The 19832-nt window shown below is 43.5% G+C and overlaps 1 non-coding gene across 1 annotated transcript; it reads right to left on the reverse strand.

Annotated features, from left to right (window-relative positions):
- Positions 1–12914: 12914 nt before the first annotated feature.
- Positions 12915–12996, reverse strand: TRNAS-GCU (transfer RNA serine (anticodon GCU)). Its single transcript has one exon. It is a non-coding gene; the product is annotated as a tRNA-Ser (tRNA).
- Positions 12997–19832: the final 6836 nt, after the last annotated feature.

Here is a 19832-nt window from a genome sequence, read left to right on the forward strand (position 1 = left end):
CACAGGAGTCAGGAGTGGCACACAAGCCCAGAGGCCAATATTAATCTCCCACTGATTGATTTAGTGATTTTTTTTTGGTAGATTTTGGAACCCAAATCAAGCAAAAAAATTAATAGGCTTTCTATGGCCCACTATTTGTGAGAGAGATGGCACGCTCAGGACTGGCACACAAGCCCAGAGGCCAATATTAATCTCCCATTTTTTTTTTTTCCAGGGAAAATTTATAAACCCAATAAAAAAAATAATAATAGATAGGCTTTCTATGGCCCACTATCTGAGAGAGAGAGATGGCACGCTTAGGACTGGCACACAAGCCCAAAGCCCAATATTAATCTTCCACTGATTGATTGATTGATTTTTTCAGGTAGAATTATGAACCCAAATCAACCAAAAAAATAAATAGGCTTTCTATGGCCCACTATTTGTGAGAGAGATGGCACGCTCAGGACTGGCACACAAGCCCAGAGGCCAATATTAATCTCCCACTTTTTTTTTTTTCCAGGGAAAATTTATAAACCCAATAAAATAATAAAAAAATAGGCTTTCTATGGCCCACTATCTGAGAGAGAGAGAGAGATGGCACGCTTAGGACTGGCACACAAGCCCAAAGGCCAATATTAATCTCCCACTGATTGATTTAATGATTTTTTCAGGTAGAATTTAGAACCCAAATCAAACAAAAAAATTAATAGGCTTTCTATGGCCCACTGAGTGAGAGATGGCACACACAGGAGTAAGGAGTGGCACACAAGCCCTAAGGCCAATATTTTTCTCCCACTGATTGATTGATTAATTTTTTCAGGTAGAATTAGGAACCCAAATCAACCAAAAAAATAAATAGGCTTTCTATGGCCCACTATTTGTGAGAGAGATGGCACGCTCAGGACTGGCACACAAGCCCAGAGGCCAATATTAATCTCCCATTTTTTTTTTTTTTCCAGGGAAAATTTATAAACCCAATAAAAAAAATAATAATAAATAGGCTTTCTATGGCCCACTATCTGAGAGAGAGAGATGGCACGCTTAGGACTGGCACACAAGCCCAAAGGCCAATATTAATCTCCCACTGATTGATTGATTGATTGATTTTTTCAGGTAGAATTATGAACCCAAATCAACCAAAAAAATAAATAGGCTTTCTATGGCCCACTATTTGTGAGAGAGATGGCACGCTCAGGACTGGCACACAAGCCCAGAGGCCAATATTAATCTCCCACTTTTTTTTTTTTCCAGGGAAAATTTATAAACCCAATAAAATAATAAAAAAATAGGCTTTCTATGGCCCACTCTCTGAGAGAGAGAGAGAGATGGCACGCTTAGGACTGGCACACAAGCCCAAAGGCCAATATTAATCTCCCACTGATTGATTTATTGATTTTTTCAGGTAGAATTTAGAACCCAAATCAAGCAAAAAAATTAATAGGCTTTCTATGGCCCACTGAGTGAGAGATGGCACACACAGGAGTAAGGAGTGGCACACAAGCCCTGAGGCGAATATTTTTCTCCCACTGATTGATGTTGTGATTTTTTCTGGTAGATTTTGGAACCCAAATCAAGCAAAAAAATAAATAGGCTTTCTATGGCCCACTGAGTGAGAGATGACACAGACAGAGATGGCACTCTAGCAGAAATGTCAATCTTAATCTCCCACAAAAAAAAAAAAAAAAAAAAAAGGAACTGTCCTTCAATTACTATCTCCCTGCAGTAATCTCAGCCAGGTATGGCAGGCAGCAATAAGGAGTGGACTGATGCACAAATTAAATAAAAAGTGTGGACAAACAAACAAGGTAGCTGTGCAGAAAGGAAGGAACAAGAGGATTTGTGCTTTGAAAAAAGCAGTTGGTTTGCACAGCGGCGTACACACAGCAATGCAGCTATCAGGGAGCCTTCTAGGGCAGCCCAATGAGCTACAGCGCTGAGGAAAAAAAAAAAAAAAGGAGCTTCCACTGTCCCTGCACACCGAAGGTGGTGTTGGGCAGTGGAAATCGCTACAGCACAAGCGGTTTTGTGGTTAATGGACCCTGCCTAACGCTATCCCTGCTTCTGACGAAGCGGCAGCAACCTCTCCCTAAGCTCAGATCAGCAGCAGTAACATGGCGGTCGGCGGGAACTCCCCTTTATAGCCCCTGTGACGCCGCAGACAGCAAGCCAATCACTGCAATGCCCTTCTCTAAGATGGTGGGGACCAGGACCTATGTCATCACGCTGCCCACACTCTGCGTTTACCTTCATTGGCTGAGAAATGGCGCTTTTCGCGTCATTGAAACGCGACTTTGGCGCGAAAGTCGCGTACCGCATGGCCGACCACGCACAGGGGTCGGATCGGGTTTCATGAAACTCGACTTCGCCAAAAGTCGGCGACTTTTGAAAATGTTCGACCCGTTTCGCTCAACCCTACAGAGGAGCATTGCGGCTTTAAGTCTCCTCATCTCGGCATGCTTATCATGTCGATCTCCGCAAGGAGAAACGATACTTCTTGGATAACGGTTTGACGCCTCTCACACAGCCAAAAGAGATTTCCACTTTGCACTGATGAGAGGCAGTACCCCAAAACACAGTGTCTGAAAATTGAGATTCTGGTTTGGCTATTATCCTAAATCATGTGACAAGGCTCGTTAAAGGGTCAACATTGACTTGTAGGATTGCTACCTTCCAATAGGTGGCACTAGAGTTCTAGCTCTCCTCCTCTCTGAAGAGACAATTTGCATTCTTTGAGGTAAAACATTTTTAAAAACAGGCAAGGAAATGTTTTATCTCACAGAAAGAATCAGCTGTGATCCCATTCTGTCCTATCTATACACTCTCTTTTGTGTCCTCCCCTTCCAATGAGCTGTGGTATGATCAGACCATGTCCCTACACAGTCAGACACAACCATTACACGGTACACAGCAGGGGTCCATTTATAAGATCATCTCAACAGGTAAGAAAAAAAGGACATGTCAACTTACCAGTATAGGTGTTCTCCCCGATGCAATGTCACACACGGGTCAGGGCAGGACAGCCTCAGCAGAAAAAAGCAAGGAAAAAAGGTTTGATCCAGTGAAGAAGCTATGGGTTTTGTATATATAAAAAAGTATCTTTTATATTAGTTATTTAAAAAGAATAAATTCATACTGTGCCAGGCACTTGTACACATAAAAGACTTGAAGGAAAAAATCAACGCGTTTCTATGTGCGTATCAGTCATGATCTGACCTAGTGATTGAGTAACACAATTATATATCTAGTTGGGTGTTATCTCCTCTATAGTTAATTGGTTACTTTAATTTAATGCAAGAAGGAGTACATATAGGAACTACCAACAAAAAACTGACTGAATATCTTCATACTGACCACCCTGTCATACCCATATATCATTCGCTCCCCAAAATCCATAAAAATATCTTCCCACCACCCTTGAGGCCTATAGTGGCGACTGGCGAGCATAGGATTATTGGAAGAAAGAATAGGGGCATGGGTAGATCACTACCTACAGCCTTTATTTCAAGACGCTCATGTAATGTGCTGCTGCAGTGCAGTATAGAGCAACCTCCACCAGGGGGTGCAGGTTAAGGAAAGGAGGTTGTACACACAGCGCAGCAACACTGAACAACAACACAGGTGTCACAGGTAAAGAAAGAGACGTAAGACAAGCCAAGGTCATGCACGGAGATAGCAGCGCGGTACAGAAGGGGCGAGCAGAGAATAGTCGGGGACAAGCAAGATGTCAGAGTCCACCGGGAACATGGTAACCAAAACGTGAGACGTAAGACGGAGTCAGGGTACAGGCCAAAGGTCGGAACAAGTTATAAACGGGTGCAGGCAGTCAGAGGCAAAGAGGAACACTAGTACAGGGATCCAAGTCAGGTGCTCAAACCGTGCAGCATGAACTATAGCAGACACTGGCCCACAGGCTGCAGAGGACTTAAATAGCTCAGCCAGCTTCAAAGTGAGGCAGAGGGGATTAACTCCCCCATGACCAGTCCAGAGATAAAACAGCTGAACATAAACTCAGAACTGGATCATGACAACTCCCAGCTACATTAAAGATACAAAACATGTCACCACTGACAACTTTCCATGGTTAAAAGAATACACATGGCTTTCATGCGACATGGTAGGGCTTTATCCTTCTATCCCACATTCCATTGTCCTTGTCTGCCTTACCATATGGAAACTTTTAGCTCCTATAATATTGAAGCCAAATGTTTTTTGCTGTCTGCTGTGACTTTTCTTTTTAATCACAACTATTTTAGTTATGAAAATCTGAATTTCCTACAGAAAACTGAAGTAAGCATGGTTGCCAGATTCTCTCCATCTTTGGCAAATATTGTCATGTCAAGATGGGAGGAATTATTTTTATTCAATGATTACAACACTCATAGTCACAAAATAGTCTAGTACAGGCGTTTAATTGATAATCCGCTTCTGGTGGTGGAGGGACACACAGGAGGAGGCAGAAGCATTTGTAAAATATATTAACAGCAACAATTTGAATCTTACGTTTACATATTCCTTCCTGAAAAATAGTATACATTTTTTGGACCTACAATGGTCCTTGACAAAAGAGGCCAAAATTGTATCCAACATAGATCGTAAAAACCTATTGGGTACAAAATGGAAAAACATTGAAACAAAAAACAATAACTCCATTGTTGCATTTACAATGGAATATAGCCCACAATACAACAACAGTGTTTCCAAAAAAGTATGCACCCATGCTTAAGCAGGACAATAAGCTGAAAAAGGCATCATATTATCTCCTAGTCTTTTTAGTAGCAATTATAATCATTTTCACAAACAGAAAACATGGCTGAATATACAAAGTTGTTTTAAATGTGGAACCAATCATTGCAAGGCATGCAATTTAGTACAAAAAAAGATAGTTTCTGTCATGATCCACACCAGGTTTTGGGTTTTGTCTCTCCTTTCCTTGTCTGGTCTTGTCAGGGGTTAACGTTCTCTGCCTCTTTCCGGTGTCGCGTCTGCTATTTATCTACGTTGCACCCTGCAGGCAGTGTCACTTACCTTTTCTGCCTTTGGTGTGTACAGCTGGCTATGGTGAAACCCTGATTTGTCCTACTGCGTTTAGCTGTCTTTGCCTGTGTCTGTTCATTTCTCTCTTCCCGCCTTGACTCTGTGTGTTCCTGTGTGTTTGGATTCCCTGGTACTCAACTCTGCTTTGGCTCTGACCTGATTCTGTCTCTTCCTTCTGATACTTCTGCTATGGACCTTTACTGACCTTTTGTTGCTCCTCTGACTCTGTGTTTGGAATTCTCCTTGGTACTATGCTACTCTCTGGTATCAACCCGGCTTGTCCGACCATTCTGCTGCCACCTGGTGGTAGCCTTGCTGCAGTTCTTCTGGTCTGCTCTGAGCAGGATTTCAGATTTCAGCCCTCTCTCCACTGCTGCCATCTAGTGGAGTCTGCACTTACCCACGGAGCTGCAGCATGACAGTTTCCAATCAAAATATAATTCTTTGAGTTTTCTAATACATGATTTTGTTAATTGTAATACAACAAATGTCATTTACTTAATATAGTGTACTAAGTACAAAATTCAATATGTTGGCTGCACTACAGGTGCAGTGAAAGTTTGAATTTTCAAGGTTCGGCTCGGTTCCCCAAATGTTTAGACTTTCAACGAATGTACCCGAATCCCATTAAATTAAATGGGAGACCAAACCAAATGTATACATATACCTTAAGGGGTGACAAAAAGCTTCCCAAACAGCTAAAATTAGGAGCAGACACCATGAAAAGAGACAGCAATTGACCCACAGTAGAAATTTGCAAATGGCACAGCAGCAGTCAGCCATGGGCCATGCATGAGGTATCAGGCCCTGGCCCAGCATTTACAGCTTGGAATTGAAGGTTCAATGAAGACCTGGTGGTTAAGGGAGCAGTGTAAGCCTTCTTAGCTGGGAGCTCTGATACCTCCAATTTTTTTTCCAGCCACACTCAGATGGCACAAACATTGGTTTCATACAGTACTATTGGTAGAAAAATTTAAGGAATGTAACACAGGCAGTTGACTGAAAGTAAGTGCAGGCATGCCTGTCTGGGAGCGCTATGGACACAGGCAACACACATGAAGGAGATCCAGCTTGGAGTCTCCACATTTCAAAAACTTATTATAGTGGCATCAATTTCCGGAGAGTAGAAACAGTAAAATAGGCTCTTGACACACCTTCCACCACAGGCAATCCACCATATGGAGACCCAACTTGGAGTCTCACCATTTCAAAAATTATTGTGACACATCACTAAAGTGGTATCAATTTACACTGAGTAGAAATAGTGTAATTGGCCTCTTATACACCTTCCACTACAGGCAACCCACCAGATGGAGACCCAACTTGGACTTTCTACTCTTCAAAAAATTGTTTGTAACATCAGCAGCAGTAGCAACAGCAGGCACAGAAGACACCAGAAAGGTGGCACAGACTGCAATTACTCGAGATCAAAACATAATACTAAAAACATCAGCATAGCCTAGTTTGCCAAGCCTGAAGAAAGAAAGGCGGTCTACACTTTCAGAGGGACAGCCGGATGCGCTTGTCTGTCAGGACACCACGAGGAGCGCTGAAGACACGTTCTGAGAGAACGCTAGCTGCTGGGCTTCACAAAACCTCCAAGGCATGACAGGTGAGCTCAGACCACTCTTCAATTTTTAAGATCAAAATGCAACAGAGTCTAAACCCCTCCTGATGGCATTGATATTTAGCTCCAGATACTCCTGCACCATCCTCTCCAGTCGTTCACAACATGTCAGACTTGTACTCTGTTCTGCTGATGCACTGACTGGTCTAAAAAATGTGTGAAATGACTCACAGAAATTGCTTATGCCACTTACACTGCTAATGCTAATGCTTTTGCGATAACACCTTGATGTTCCATAGATGCACCTCTAGAACTGGGATGCCCGCTGTGTGTCTCACTGCTGTTTTGGAAAAAAACAAACACTCTTAAAAGTGTTTACAAGTGTGTTTTTATGCTCCACCAAGCACGAGTGCCTTTCCAGGGGGGAAGCATATAGCTAAATTTACTCTTGTACGATGAATCTGACAGAGTTGCAACCCAGTAAACAGCACTATTTCTAACAGTAAGAATATGGGCATCATGTTGAAGATAGTGGAGCAAAAAGTGCTTATGTGACGGGCACATAACATGAGGTCCATGTCCAGTGTGTTGGTAGCAGGGTAACACTCAATGTTGCTTCCTCTGTCCCCTCCAGCCAACCACGGACAACAGAGATAGGATGATTATCCTCTTCATCTCCTGACTGTTGCGTGTCCATCGCCTCGTCCCTCATTTGCTCCTTGGGCTCCTGCACCTTCACTAGCAGTTTATATGAGCCCTCATTGATCACTGTAAGATCCTATGTCACCCGCCTGTGTGATGACAGTCCAGAAATTTCAGATATTGTTATCACTTCGCATCCTCATCTGCTTCCATTTCTTCCTTTGGGAGCACCACCTCCTCCAGCAGACTATTCGACATGTGCTCCAGCATGTAAATGACCGGAATAGTGATGCTGATGATGGCATTGTCTGCGCTAATCATCATAATAGTAGTCATTTCAAAACTGTATAATGGTGCAGAGTTCCTTGATCTGTGCCCATTCCCCAAGCGTCATTTGCACCACGTCCGTACTGCGTTGCTCCATGTCGGGATATCACAAATCAAAATGTTAACTGGTAGGCTGAGAGACCTCTGTAGCGATGCAAGTTGATGACCTGCAGGTTGCAATCATCGGAAGTGAGCACACAGTGACTGTGCTTTCTGAAGCAGAGCATCCAGGCCTAGGTAGTAGTGGAGAAATTGCTGTACCACTAGGTTGAGGCTGTGAACCATGCAAGGCACGTGCCACCATCAGGTTTGCACTGTTATCACACACGGTCTTCCCTGGCTCCAGGTTCAGTGGAGACAACCATTGCTTTAACTCAGCCTATGTGACTGGTCTCCAAGGCATATTAATCTAAACACTGTCTGATTGCGGTGAGCCATGGCTGCGCAGTACAGAGGAACTATCTGCACTGTAGGAACGTGTGTCTCATTAATGTTTTCTCCTCTAGTTGTCAGTGGTGAAATGCACTCTAGCAGACAAAGATTTTTCAAGGAACTGGTGATATTGTCTGCAACATGCTGGTGTAGTGCAAGCATGGCTTTCTTAGAGAAGTAATAGTGGCTGGGCAGCTGGTACTGGGGGATTGCGACAGCCATCATTTTTCTGAAACCGGGAAAGACAGCATTTCCGTGGCCATCAGATTGGAGATGGTGGAGTTCAAGCTCTTAGCTTTGCATGTGTAAGAGGAAACCTTCTTTTACGTGACCACAACTGAAGGACCTAGGGCTGGCTGTTGTGCTGAGAAAGTAGGGAGTAGGATTAAGAGTAGGGTGAGCACAACAAACTGCTTGTTGTTTTACTGCTTGTAAATAATTGGAGTTTCTGCTGCTGGAGACCTGTGTGAGAAGACATGGCACGGTGACAGAGGAGGAAAAAGCAGCACATGTGGTTGATGGGACTGCCGGTGGTTGGCGAGGCCTGCTAGTCCACATTTTAGAGCAGTAAGATTCCCACACTAAGGCATGTTGATCGCGCATGTGCCAGTTCATGCATGTGGTTGTCACATTATTGCAATTTTCGCCTCTAGTGGGTTTTTTGAAAATTTGGCACATAACGTGAGTTTGGTCATCCTTTGTGGTCTCAAAAAGGCCCAGGCTAGGCAGCCCTTGCTGTCCCTGCAAACTGCACACTCACGTCTGGTGCTTGTCGTGGTTGCATCACTTCATGTCTATGTGGGAAGCTGCAAAGTAACCTCCCTGTCTTCATCCTCCTCCACTTCATCTGCTGAGCTACTAAGCTGCATACCTTTGGGTTCGTACCAAGTGGGATCTACAACCTCATTATCACCCTCTCTGCTCTCACACTCCTTACCGTGAGAGTCACCCTCCTCTTCCTGCTCTGATGCCACAATAGACCGTGCGCACTTTTTGTATCTGAGTCTCATCAGGATCACCTCCACCCCGGTGGTTAATGTCTGATGAAGGTCTGGATTCTATTCTGACTCTACTTCGCCCAGCCCCAGATCCACAATGAAAAAATTTTGGGCATCAGTGCAGATGAGTTCCTCCTCTGGATTCTGTCAATCTTTGGAACAGACCTCTGGTACCCATGGAAAAGAACATGTGAACAGCTCTGCAGAATGGCCTATTTGTGGTTCCCCACAGTCAGTTGGGCTTTTGGAAATGTGCGATGTGGAGGGAAAAAAGGACGATTGGGGTACCAACTCTGAGGATTGTACTGTGTGTGATGTTGAAGTGGAGGAAGAGGAGAGGAGGCCATTGATGCAGCGCTTGCCATCCACTGGAGGACATGCTCTTTCTGGCCCTCATCTACAAGGCGCACTGCTGTGCGGCTACCAAACAAAGGAAATGGAGTAGCCTGTCCAGTAACAGTTGTTGTCAGTGGTCTTTGGATAGGACTAAACAATGTTTGTTCACTTGAGCTTTCATTAACATTAACACCTAACCCACGTACACGTCAAACAACAAGCCTATTCCCCCTTCCACCACGACATTGCTATTCCCCACTCATGTTGTATGTAGCCTTCCCCTCTGGTAACCTGCTGTGTCACAACCTTAGGCCCACAGCTGTCACTCACCTATCACTAAATGAACAATCACTTTTTATTTTCTTAGATAGTGTGAGTGAACAACACTGTTATACCTAACAATTTTTAAGAGGAAATGTGGCCTTCAGATTTCTCCCTGAAACACAGTTTATCACAAACGATTTGGATTAGCAAATGTGACCTCACAATCTACTTTGATGCTGGAAGATCAATTTCACACAGCAGGAACCTATCTACTTAACTGACAAGTTCACTTACAGCATGAGCAGGAGAAGCAACTCTGCACTGTCACACTGAGAAAATGGCACCAGCAAAACAAGATGTCTGCGTTTTATATGGACAGGGGTATGTGACTTTGGCAGCGAATCATAGAAGACCTTGTGTCATACATTGCAAATAGTTTCTGTGCCCTTGTTGGCTGCCGGAATCAACTCACATAAAGTTCAGGGAAAAGAAAAAGAAAAAAAAGAGAATGTACCGCTCCTCTAACCTCTCCACACCTCCTTTCCTCAACAAACATGTACCCCCATGTCATGCTCACACCCTGACTGATGGGCGTGAACCAGGGGGGTTTTGTGGCCCCACTGTGCCACAAACCAGACTACCCTGGAAGGGGCGAAACTATGACAGCTGCCTTGGTCTTTGCTGGAGCCTCTGATGGTGAGGTCAGACTTGTGCGGCAGGCAGCTGCCAGGTGCTACTCCAGGGTGGTGTCTGGCTGTGGCTGCTGATCCCACTTGGAGAGCAGGAACACTAGGACAGGTGCGGGCGTCAGGCAGGACTGGCAGATGAGCACTGATGAAACTCAGACGAGTAGGCTGGCATGACTGAAACACAGGGCTGGCAGAGACACAGGGCTGGCAGGAACGGCAGAGACACAGGGCTGGCAGGAGCAACAGAGACACAGGGCTGGCAGGAACGGCAGAGACAGGGCTGGCAGGAATGGCAGAGACACAGGGCTGGTAGGAACAGCAGAGACACAGGGAAGGCAGGCACGGCAGAGACAGGGAAGGCAGGCATGGCTGAGACACAGGGCAGGCAGGCACGGCTGCGACACAGGGCAGGTTGGTGTGGTGCATGAAGGAACAGGTAGGGACCTGTTCACACAGGAGGTGCAGGTAAGGAAACAAGCAGGAAGGAATGAAGTAAGAAGGAACAGGTTGGGGCCTGTTCACACAGGAGATGCAGGTACGGAAACAAGCCGGAAGGAAAGGAGTATGAAGGAACAGTTTGGGACCTGTTCACACAGGAAGAGAACCGTAAGGCTGCGAATAGGAGCTGTAGAGCAGCAACAAAAGGTAAGCAGAGCAGAACCGCAAGGAATGCGGAGAGGAGCTGCAGCAAGAGAGCTCTGCAGCAGCAGAAGCTAAGCAGAGCGGAACAGCAAGGAATGTGGAGAGGAGCTGCAGCAAGAGATCACTGCAGCAGCAGGAGCGGAGCAGAGTAGAACGGAGCAGAACCACAGGAGTGCGCAGCAGAGGTAAAGCTGCAATAGAGTGGAGCACAAGCAAAGTCACAAGAGCCACAAGAGTGTAGAGCATAAGCAGACAAAGGACACAAGGAAAGACAGCACAGAAAGAAGCAACAGACAAGGAGACAGAGGTAGGACTAAGTTCAGACAAGGTAATGGAACGAGACAAGGTGCAAGAACAAAGATACAGGGACCAGGATATTCTGCCTCCTGGAGGGTGGACAGACCAAAACAAGGCAAAGCAAGGATACAGACACTGAGACCAGGATATACAGCCTCCTGGAGGGCAGACCAACAAGATCTAGGCAAAGCTAAGAGTAGAGCTTCCAGAGAAAGAGGAAGACAGAACAATGCCTGGCAGCTCAGAAGCTAAACACTAACTGAGTTTACACATTGCACAGGCCTAGTCCACAGGGTGCAGCTGTCCTAAATACTGGAGGCCTCTTGGTAATTGGTCAAGGACAGATTAGACAAGTGCACATGATTCCTTTAAGAACCAGAGAGTTCTGGCACCGCCCCTATGCACCCAGCCAGGAAGCATGCAAAGAGCAGAGGCACAGAATATGGAGCTGGCAATAGACAGAACACAACATGACATGGAGCAGTGAGTAACATGGTGTGTGAGAGAAGGAAGGCCATGTAGTGATGCCAGCAGAGTTGTTACACCCCGTCCCCCTCGCTCATCATACAGTAGCACTATCCTAGCCAAAGTAATTAAAAATGAAAGCATTAGTGGAAACGCGATGATTTACCAAACTGTGACTAAATTTTGCTGACTGAGAAAAATGCTTGTGAAATCGAACACGAATCTGAATGTGCTACGTTCGTGCTGAATTTGAGACTGATGAACTTTTTTTTAATAAGTTTGCTCATCTCTATGTGTAACCAATTAATTACATAGGAGGTAACACCATAGCAGATATATATAATATATAATTTTGTTGCTCACTCATTAGGTCAGATCATGATTATGACGCACGTCGAAACTCGTTCATCTTTCCTCCAAGTCTTTTATGTGCACAAGTGCCTTACACAGTATGAATTTATTCTTTTTAAATATCTAAAATAAAAGATACTTTTTATATATAGAAAACCAATTGCTTCTTTGCTGAATCAAAGCTTTTTTTCCTTGCTTATTATCTCAGTGCAGGAATTTTTTATTTTTAAACACATGCAATTGTAGAAATGATTATTATTTCAAGATGTATTGATTAAAATTATCTTTAAAATTAACCTTATTCATGGGAAAACCCCTTTAAAGATCTTAAAAAAATAGTTGCATAAATTTTAGGATTTTATTTTTAATATGTAAGCAAGGTAATTAAAATGTGAGTTGAATATTATTAATTTTAAACTCTCCTTATTTTTTAGTATAAGCTCTATAATCTCATTTGGAACCGCTATGGGGTCTGGGTTCATGCTGAGTTATGATAACAATGATTTAACCACCATTTTATCTCACAGTAAGACTGTGGTACATCCAGTCCTCTATGGAAGATATATCAATGTACTGCAATTATTACAATTTTCAATTTTATTTTGCTTATGATCTCTATTACTTGTAACATATTAGAATTAGTACCAAGGGTTCCTATTAAGAATGTTATCAAAAGTTTCACAAAAAAGTTATTTTGAATGAAATTTGTTAAACTTCTTGAAGACTTTTGAAAAGAATATGACAGCCATCATTCAGTTTTCTTGCATGTAAAATATTCATATACCATAGGATTTTAAGTGATTTGATAATTGTCGACAGTAAAAACCATATATTATAGGTGTAAGTAAAGGTAAAGTATAAAAATAACATGGATGTTGAAAAAGGTATCGACGAGGATGGGATTCGAACCCACGCGTGCAGAGCACAATGGATTAGCAGTCCATCGCCTTAACCACTCGGCCACCTCGTCTACTTACAAATACAGATGCTATCTTTCACAAATGACATATCAAGTTGGATTGATATATGATTTGCCTTTTTAATAACTTTTTTTTTCCATTTTACTAAACTCTTGGAAAAGGGCCACTAGACCCAAGCCTGACAAACTTATGCTTTTTTATGTTCATGAATTATTATAGTAACATAGTAACATAGTAACATAGTTAGTAAGGCTGAAAAAAGACATTTGTCCATCCAGTTCAGCCTATATTCCATCATAATAAATCCCCAGATCTACGTCCTTCGACAGAACCTAATAATTGTATGATACAATATTGTTCTGCTCCAGGAAGACATCCAGGCCTCTCTTGAACCCCTCGACTGAGTTCGCCATCACCACCTCCTCAGGAAAGCAATTCCAGATTCTCACTGCCCTAACAGTAAAGAATCCTCTTCTATGTTGGTGGAAAAACCTTCTCTCCTCCAGACGCAAAGAATGCCCCCTTGTGCCCGTCACCTTCCTTGGTATAAACAGATCCTCAGCGAGATATTTGTATTGTCCCCTTATATACTTATACATGGTTATTAGATCGCCCCTCAGTCGTCTTTTTTCTAGACTAAATAATCCTAATTTCGCTAATCTATCTGGGTATTGTAGTTCTCCAATCCCCTTTATTAATTTTGTTGCCCTCCTTTGTACTCTCTCTAGTTCCATTATATCCTTCCTGAGCACCGGTGCCCAAAACTGGACACAGTACTCCATGTGCGGTCTAACTAGGGATTTGTACAGAGGCAGTATAATGCTCTCATCATGTGTATCCAGACCTCTCTTAATGCACCCCATGATCCTGTTTGCCTTGGCAGCTGCTGCCTGGCACTGGCTGCTCCAGGTAAGTTTATCATTAACTAGGATCCCCAAGTCCTTCTCCCTGTCAGATTTACCCAGTGGTTTCCCATTCAGTGTGTAATGGTGATATTGATTCCTTCTTCCCATGTGTATAACCTTACATTAATCATTGTTAAACCTCATCTGCCACCTTTCAGGCCAAGTTTCCAGCTTATCCAGATCCATCTGTAGCAGAATACTTTCTTCTCTTGTATTAACTGCTTTACATAGTTTTGTATCATCTGCAAATATCGATATTTTACTGTGTAAACCTTCTACCAGATCATTAATGAAAATGTTGAAGAGAACAGGTCCCAATACCGACCCCTGCGGTACCCCACTGGTCACAGCGACCCAGTTAGAGACTATACAATTTATAGCTATATACCATTATGTAACATAAGGCTTCACTGTTCAAAGATATTGTACATCATAAAAGTGTGTTCTGCTCATACATTAACCCTGTAAGGACGGGGTATTTTTTTATTTTGCAAATTCATTTTTTGCTCCTATTCTTCCAAAGACATTTTTTTATTTTTCTGTCAACATAATGGTACGAAATATTACTTTTTTATGGAACAAGTAGTTGTAGTTTTAAAAGACACTCATCTATTACAATGGAGTGTACTGAAAAAGAAGTTTATATTTTTTTATTTATTGGGCTCTAAGAGTGCTTGTTTTTTGGATGAAGAGTAGAGTTGAGAGAATTTGCTTGGGTCCCTGCTTATTCAGCAAGCTATAGCGCTTAGGCTTCTTTCACACTTCCGTCGGTACTCTGCCGTCACAAAGCGTCGGCGCGATGTACCGACAGACGGTGAAATTGTGCCAAACGTGAGCAGCGGATGCAGTTTTTCAACGAGTCCGCTGCTCATTCTAAAGTCCCGGGAAGAGATAGCGATCTCCGCCCGGGTATGCGCAGTCCAAATTGCAGGATGCAATGTACGAAAAAATGTTCACTTTAACGTTTTTTTGAAACGACGGGCTGCCAAAACCCGACGCATCCAGTGGACGACGCATGCAACGTATGGCCATACATCGCAATGTATCGCTAATGCAAGTCTATGGGGAAAAAACGCATCCTATGGGCAACTTTGCTGGATGCGTTTTTTTTCCCAAAATGACGCATTGTGACGGAGGCCAAACAACGGAAGTGTGAAAGTAGCCTAACCAAATACAGTAAACTTCAGAGGGAACCTGGCTTCCTGGATCGCTCCGTCCAATCAGCTGTTTGAGTCCACAGCTGCATGTGCTGTTGCTGTGTGACACGACAGATGCATAGAGAGCCTGTTTGTTGGGCCGTCACACATGCAGCTGCGGAGTTGAACAGTTGATGAGCCAGATCCATCCAGGAAGCTGGGTTCCCTCTACAGCTTTTTCAGTAAGTACTATAGCTTGCCGATTAAGCAGGGACCCAAGCAAATTCACATAGCTTTAATGAAGAGCTTCAGTTCATGATGTTACACTTTTTGGGCATATATAATATTTTGATAATTTTTTATTGCATTTATGATGGAAGTCCATTGACCAAAAACAGAGCTTATGGCATTTCATTTTTTTTCTTTACTACATTTATTGCACTGGATAAACAATTTTACATTTTCAACAGAACACAGCAAATTACTTCCGGGACATAGTGTGCCGGCGCATGCGCACTAATGGTTTTCAGCTTTGCCCGCAGTTGGGCAAAGCATACTGCGCGTGCACAAGGCAAGATTACTTTGCGCACGCGTTAACTAGGGAGGAAAGCGAATCAACGGCAAGTCAATTTTGCGACCAGCGTGCGGCCAGCAGGAAAAAAGGGATTAATAAAAGATCCGAAAACACCACCCGTATGACCCAAAAATGGACCCCCCAGATTCAGGTGACAGGTTCCCTTTAATCACATTTCGTAAAAGATATAAACAAGGATGAATTAAGATCCTGACATTCAGATTCAGGGTTTTCCAGCTTAAAATGTAAAATCTAGTAATAAACTCTCTTTTCTTACAAATTCAAAGATGACAATGGCATGAACAAAGTATTGGCTGCTCCCGGCAAAGGATTAATTTTTTTAATGTTTTGAACTCAATTCCCAAATGATATTTCACATCAAAGTATTGATGATAGGATATTAATCTATTTCATTTAAATCAAAAACTTTTTAAACACTGCGCTGACAGGTGGCAAAAAAATTGAGTTATTCTATTGTCAGTAGGATTATGTGGTTTCCGTTTTCAACCTTAACCCAAACATCAATCAAGTTAGGAAATAGTTACTTAACTGCGATGTGATTTTAATACACAACCTTCTGATCTAGAGTCAGACGTGTTACAGTTGCGCCACGAGGTCAGTTGAAAAGCGTATTTGCTCCAATAATTCACATGAAAAGTGATTAAGATTACTTATGGACGCCATCTGGAAATTTTCTACTTTTAATCACATTCTGGAAAGATATAAACAAGCATGAATTAAGATCGTCACATTCGGATTCAGGGCTTTAAAGATTAAAATTTAAAATCTAGTCATAAACCCTCTTTTCTTACAAATTCAAAGATGACAATGGCATGAACAGTGTTAGCTGTTCCAGGCATAGATTAATTTTTTTGATGTTTTGAACTCAACTGCCAAATGATATTTCTCATCAAAGTATTGCTGATCAGACATTAAAATATATAATTTAAATAAAACCCTTCTTTTTAAACATTGTGCCGACACGTGGCAACAAAGTCAAGTTATTCTATTGTCACTAGGATTACGCAGTTTCCGTTTTCAATCTTAAAGGGACTCTGTCACCTGAATTTGGCGGGACTGGTTTTGGGTCATATGGGCGGAGTTTTCGGGTGTTTGATTCACCCTTTTCTTACCCGCTGGCTGCATGCTGGCTGCAATATTGGATTGAAGTTCATTCTCTGTCCTCTATAGTACACGCCTGCGCAAAGCAATCTTGCCTTGACTTTTTCAAAGTCTTTTTCTTTGAGGATTTTATTAACCTCATGGTGGAGAAAACTAATTTGTATGCTCGTCAATTTTTGGAGCAAAACCCCGGTTCATCATTTTCCAACTGGTCTCCTGTAGAAACAGTTGAAATGATGCAGTTTTAGGGCCTGGTCCTCCACATAGGGATTGTGAAGAAGACAGAACTTTAGCAATATTGGAGTGTAGATATTTTATATAACAATGCAGTGTTCCGAATGGTCATGGTTAAGAAGCGTTTTGAGGCCATCCACAATTTCCTGCATTATTCCGATAGTGCACAGTGTCCCGCACGAGATGACCCCAACTGTTATGATCAGGCGGCCTTGGAACAACATGAAAAAACCTTCGCTGGAGTAGTGGTAACTATACAGACCGCTAACCCTGAACTTATCACAGACACTAGATGTAGCCGTGGGGTGTACCTATCCAGACCTAGACACCTCGACACAGCCGGAGGACTAATTATCCCTAAAGATGGAAAATAGGAAAACTGACTTGCCTCAGAGTAGACCCCCAAAGTATAGGCAGCCCCCCACAAATAATGACGGTGAGTAGGAGAGGAAAAGACACACGCAGGCAAAAAACAGATTTAGCAAAGGAGGCCACTTCTACCTAGATAGGGAAGTATAATACAGGATACTGAGCGGTCAGCACAAAATCTACAAAATATCCACAGCAGAAAAATACAAAAACTCCACCACCTAATCTGCAACTTCAGCGAAACCAACCAGACTGAGAAAACAACAGGACAGTCGAAGCTAGAACAAAATAGAAACTAAGAACAGCACGAAAAAATAGACACACAGCCTGTGAGCCTAAGAAAAAGAATAAGACACTTATCTTTAGCTGAAATGGCAGCAGGCAGGAGAGGCCAGGCAGAGAACCATTACTGGCAATAGAACATTGACAACTGGCAGGGATTAATGAGTCCTGCAAAGCTAAATACCCCAGTCAGCTTTGCAATTAGCAGATACACCTGTCCAATCCTGCAGTCCAGGCCCAACTGCATTACCATCTACAACCACCGGAGGGAGCCCAAAAGCAGAATTCACAACAGTACCCCACCTTGAGGAGGGGTCACCGAACCCTCACCAGAGCCCCCAGGCCGACCAGGATGAGCCCGATGAAAGGCACAAACCAAATCAGCGGCATGGACATCAGAGGCAGAAACCCAAGAATTATCCTCCTGGCCATAACCCTTCCATTTGACAAGGTACTGAAGCTTCCGCCTCGAAAAACGAGAATCCAAAATCTTCTCAACAACATATTCCAACTCCCCATCGACCAACACAGGGGCAGGATGATCAACAGAGGGAACAACGGGCTCCACATTTTTCCGCAAGAAAGATCTATGGAAGACATTATGAATAGCAAAAGAGGCCGGAAGTGCCAGGCGAAAGGACACCAGATTAATAATCTCAGAAATCCTATAAGGACCAATAAACCGAGGCTTAAACTTAGGGGAAGAAACCTTCATAGGAACATGGCGGAAAGATAACCAAACCAGATCCCCAACCCGAAGCCTGGAACCAACACGCCGACGACGGTTAGCAAAACGTTGAGACTCCTCCTGAGACAGTACCAAATTGTCCACCACATGAGCCCAAATCTGCTGCAACCTGTCGACCACAGAATCCACACCAGGAAGGTCAGAAGGCTCAACCTGCCCAGAAGAAAATCGAGGATGAAAACCAAAATTACAAAAAAAAGGCTAAACCAAAGTAGCCGAACTAGCCCGATTATTAAGGGCAAACTCGGCCAATGGCAAAAAAGCCACCCAATCATCCTGATCAGCAGACACAAAGCATCTCAAATAGGTCTCCAAGGTCTGATTAGTTCGCTCAGTCTGGCCATTTTTCTGAGGATGAAATGCAGAAGAAAAAGACAAATCAATGCCCAGCTTGGCACAAAAGGCCCGCCAAAACCTAGAAACAAACTGGGAACCTCTGTCGGACACAATATTCTCCGGAATACCATGCAAACGGACCACATGCTGAAAAAACAATGGAACCAAATCAGAAAAGGAAGGCAATTTAGGCAAAGGCACCAAATGAACCATCTTAGAGAATCGATCACAAACAACCCAGATATCCGACATCCTTTGGGAAACAGGAAGATCGGAAATAAAATCCATAGAAATATGCATCCAGGGCCTCTCAGGGACCGGCAAAGGCAAAAGCAACCCACTAGCACGGGAGTAACAAGGCTTGGCCCACACACAAGTCCCACAGGACTGCACAAAAGACCGCACATCACGCAACAAAGAAGGCCACCAAAAGGACCTACCAACCAAGTCTCTGGTACCAAAAATACCGGGTTGACCAGCCAACACAGAACAATGAACCTCAGAAATCACTCTACTAGTCCATCTGTCAGGAACAAACAGTTTCCCCACAGGACAACGGTCAGGTTTGCCAGCCTGAAATTTCTGAAGAACCCGTCGTAAATCAGGAGAAATGGCAGAAAGGACCACCCCTTCCTTCAAAATACCGACTGGTTCCAAGACCTCAGGAGAATCAGGCAAAAAACTCCTAGAGAGGGCATCAGCCTTAACATTCTTAGTACCAGGAAGGTACGAGACCACAAAATCAAAACGAGAAAAAAACAAGGACCATCGAGCCTGTCTAGGATGCAACCGTTTGGCAGACTCGAGGTAAATCAAATTCTTATGGTCGGTCAAGACCACAATACGGTGCTTAGCTCCCTCAAGCCAATGTCGCCACTCCTCAAACGCCCACTTCATAGCCAACAACTCCCGATTGCCGACATCATAATTGCGTTCCGCAGGCGAAAATTTACGGGAAAAGAAGGCACACGGTTTCATCAAGGAACCAACAGGATCCCTCTGAGACAAAACGGCCCCTGCCCCAATATCAGAAGTGTCAACCTCAACCTGAAACGGAAGAGAAACATCCGGCTGGCGCAACACTGGAGCAGAAGAAAAACGACGTTTAAGTTCTTGAAAGGCAGAGACAGCTGCAGAGGGCCAATTCACCACATCAGCGCCCTTCTTCGTCAAATCAGTC

Source organism: Ranitomeya imitator, chromosome 4, assembly GCF_032444005.1.
Source record: "Ranitomeya imitator isolate aRanImi1 chromosome 4, aRanImi1.pri, whole genome shotgun sequence".
Taxonomy (NCBI): Eukaryota; Metazoa; Chordata; class Amphibia; order Anura; family Dendrobatidae; genus Ranitomeya; species Ranitomeya imitator.